General features: G+C 36.3%; 1 protein-coding gene across 3 annotated transcripts in view; it reads right to left on the reverse strand.

The window, feature by feature from the left end:
• The window catches only part of LOC109827970 (uncharacterized WD repeat-containing protein C2A9.03-like), a 16,512-nt gene extending 15,512 nt beyond the window's left edge, over positions 1-1,000 (reverse strand). Inside the window, exons 1-2 of one of the 3 annotated variants that reach the window (XM_020394997.1) lie at positions 820-1,000; positions 298-449 (exon numbers count right to left, since the gene is read on the reverse strand). The gene's annotated coding sequence lies outside the window, so the exon portion shown is untranslated. The remainder of the gene's footprint in view (positions 1-297; positions 450-819) is intronic. The other 2 variants (XM_020394998.1, XM_020394996.1) reach the window with 2 other exon arrangements.
• Between the last annotated feature and the right edge of the window lie 2,713 nt (positions 1,001-3,713).

Consider the following 3,713-nt stretch of genomic DNA (forward strand, 5'->3'; position numbering starts at 1 on the left):
ACAAAGATTACAGAACTATCAGTACCAAGCTTAGTAATAAAAAAACGCATGCTGTAGAAATAAAATGAGGCATTATACACATGAATTCGTATAATTCCGAAACGGGAAGAAATTAAAAAAAAAAGACAAAGAAAAAGGTTCACATCAAAACGAGGGTTGAGACTCGGGCTCATTTTGAGTTAAACACAAGTTAAGCTAAGACCAGGCGAGATGCAAAAGTACATACTTTATGCTAAATTTTAAAAAGAAAAAGAAATTAATTAAAAATATGTTAGCTTTTCTGACGCATCGGCATACCTTCATGAGTTATGATGAATCTGTCTCCAGAAAGAGATCACCGTTAAAAGATATCTCAGGATCCAGAAACAGAATCATGGAATAAACATAAACTCCAAAGTTCTGGACCTCGTATACTTAATTTAGCAAGAAAAAACAGTAATCAATATCTCCTGCCAAAAAATAAAAAAAATAAATAATAATAAAAAAAATCGCTTGCCGTGTGGGACAAGTAATTAAGGCCATTAGTAGTTAAACTAACTCCAAAAAATTAAAGTGACTGTAAAAGAGTGAGCGAGGGATCAAGCACAACTACCAAAAATCAGCAAATTTGGGGGGAAAACGAATCAAGTCCAGAAAGAATCCACTTCCAAAGCTAATAAAAAACGACTGGACAGTAAAAAATCGAACAAAAACTACAAATTTAAAGAAAAATATCTCCATAGAACGAGGAAGATATCAACACCAGGGAAATCGCCAAAATCCAGCTAATAAAGCCCAAACTTTTATCAAAATTCAGAATTAAGAAAGGAACGAGATTACCTGAAGCTAACGCTTCCTACTCGAACACGAATCAAAACCTCGGGGTAAATCGAACAAAATCAGCCCAAATATCGAAGTAAAGGTTCGACTTTTTTGAAAAGAAACGATCAAAAAGTATGACTGATGTGAGAAAGGAGGGAAAAGGGGTAGAAGAATCCAAAGGGGAAACGAACAGCCTTCCCTTCCTCCCTTATTTTTATAAGAAAACGGTAAATATCGAGAAAACCCCACTGCGCTTATAATATATCAGCAAACCCCTGTTTAGTATAGGAATTATCATAAAATCCTGTTTAACTTTTAATTTTTGTTAGAGAACCCCTTGCACTTTAAGATTTTAAAGTATAGGAATTTTTTGATAAAATCTAAGGGCTTGTTTGGATTGAGGGGAATGAGGGTGAAGGGAAGTTAGGGGAACCATTCACCTCCGGGAATGAGGGTGAAGGGAAGTTAGGGGAACCATTCACCTCCATTCACCTTGTTTGGGAACACTTAGGATGTGAAGTTAATTCACCCGGAACCATTCACCTCCATTCACCTTGTTTGGGAACACTTAGGATGTGAAGTTAATTCACCCTAGTTCCCTTTGGTTCACCCCCTAATAGTATAAAAATTGTTACCCCCAAATTGGGGTGTAACCAAGGGGAAAGGAACTCCCTTCCCTTCCATTCCCTTCACTTCACTCAGTTTCCCTTAACTTCCCTTCACCCCTACAAATCCAAACATGCCAAAACTCAAGGTAAGTTTTCTGATAACCGCTAAACTTAAGGGGGTTTTTGAAATTTTGTAAGCTTGGGCGCTTTATCAAAATCATCCATAGTAGAGGGGAGTTGTATGATATTTAGCCTGGGAGGGTTTCCGGTTCGATGGAGGTGGGACCCGCGTACCGGAGAGTTGAATCCGAACCCGGGGCCTTTCTGTGGGACCCGCTAGCTGCACAGCCAGACCAATGAGTGTAACAGTGTGGGCCCACCTCAAATTGGAGTTGCTATCTGTCTGAGAAAATGCTGTATGCTGATTTAGAGTCATCAGCGTCGTTGGGACTTGAGGACCAATCAAAATGGCAAGTGGTCCCAGGATCCAAGAGGATTCCATTTATACCTGGTCCATGGGCCGTAGCCCATGGGGCTTTATCTGGTCACTGGCGAAACGTTAAAAATAGCTTGGTGAGATAATTATCAAACATTTGGTATTTATTTTTCAAATTATTTGTTTAAATATGTTTAAAATTCGCATATTCCACTGAAAAACATTTATCAAATTTGTTTCATTACAGATATCGCTGTAATTTTATTCCTTCTTACAATCTTTTCTTTTTTTCCTTACTTATATTTTGGGTGACTTAGTGGTTTCAATCAGATTTTTTTTAAATCAATTATTTAAATTATAGCTTATATACATCACGACAATATTCAATTGTAAATTAACTTTTATTAACAAAATCAAATTTCCTGGTTACCTAAAATTTATCCAGATAAAAACTATTCTCTCGAATAATCTCAGTACTATTTGTAAACTACAAAATATAAATCAAAATATAGTGTTTGATTTCAGAAAACTTTACTAAACAAAATTAAATTTCTGAAATAATTATTTTCTTCTGTGTTAACCTTACCCCGATCAGGTGACCACACCCGCTACTAGAAATGTCTATACACCGAAAACAAGCAGCTGCCAGATGTCTTAAGGGGCCCGGAACATAGTCTGTAGTTCTTGTGCTCCACGTGGAGGGCCATGGGTAACCTGTGGGTTTAGCCTCCACTCCCGCTGAACCATTTATCGCCACGTATTATTCTAGCCGCACGGCAGGAGGTGGGGCCTGCGGGTAGGCTTGTTATGAAGACGCCGCCCACTGGAGGGGGTCGACTCTATGCAGGCCACGTCAGCTTCTGACAGATTATAGGGATTTTTATTTATTTATTTATTTTTAAGTGATAACTTTTATTCTTCCACTTTCAACGGGAAGAAGAAAGAATTTCTTGGTATGTAAATAGAAAATTAAGCAAGATTAATGCTCCAATAGTTTGAATAAAGAAACCACTTCTCTCCGATGGGTGGCACGTGCATGGAAAATATCTTCCATGCACGTACGTCCCATGCACGTAAGATCAAGCATCATAGATCGAAGACGTTAATGTTGCTGGAAACCAGCTGGAGGTATACATGCCATTGGTAATAACTTGCTCTATAGTGAAGAGTGTTGTTTCGATAATTGAGGATTGGGGCTTGACTTGCTCCGAGAAAGAACCTTGAACGTTCAATTCACTCATTTATAAATAGTAAATATTATTCTAAAGACTTGGAATATCCAAGATGATATGAACAATTCATTATAACAAAAGGTTTCGCAAGAGAAAACACTATCCCTCCTTTATATATAAAGAGAAATCCCTCTTTTATATATAAGGAGAAATTAGTAGAATGTTTAAAAAAACACGTAAATTTGACATGTGTCATATTATAAATACACAAAAAGTTAATATGTGTCATATCATAAGTATCTACATGTGGACAGCTAATTGAATATTCATCTAAGAATTCTCATTAAATTTAAACTATCCATAATTAGAAATTTAATAATTAAATATTATGTAATCTTTATTAGATTATAACCATACATATTAAAATAAATCTCATAAATATATATATATATATTTAAATATAGAAACTAAAGAGAAAAACTCATGTAAATGAATCTCTCTACATAAAATCATAAATAATTTTAGAAAAACCCCTCAACTATTTCAATTTGAGAAAACCCCTCAAGTTTGAGAATATTGTAGATAACCCCTTCAACTATGAAAATTTGGAATATGGCCCCTTAAAACTTCTTCTTTACCTCTAACCCCCCCCCCTCACCCCCAACTACACACACACCACCACACCGACCAACACCC

Source organism: Asparagus officinalis, unplaced genomic scaffold (assembly GCF_001876935.1).
Source record: "Asparagus officinalis unplaced genomic scaffold, Aspof.V1 AsparagusV1_Un592, whole genome shotgun sequence".
In the NCBI taxonomy this organism is placed as follows: domain Eukaryota; kingdom Viridiplantae; phylum Streptophyta; class Magnoliopsida; order Asparagales; family Asparagaceae; genus Asparagus; species Asparagus officinalis.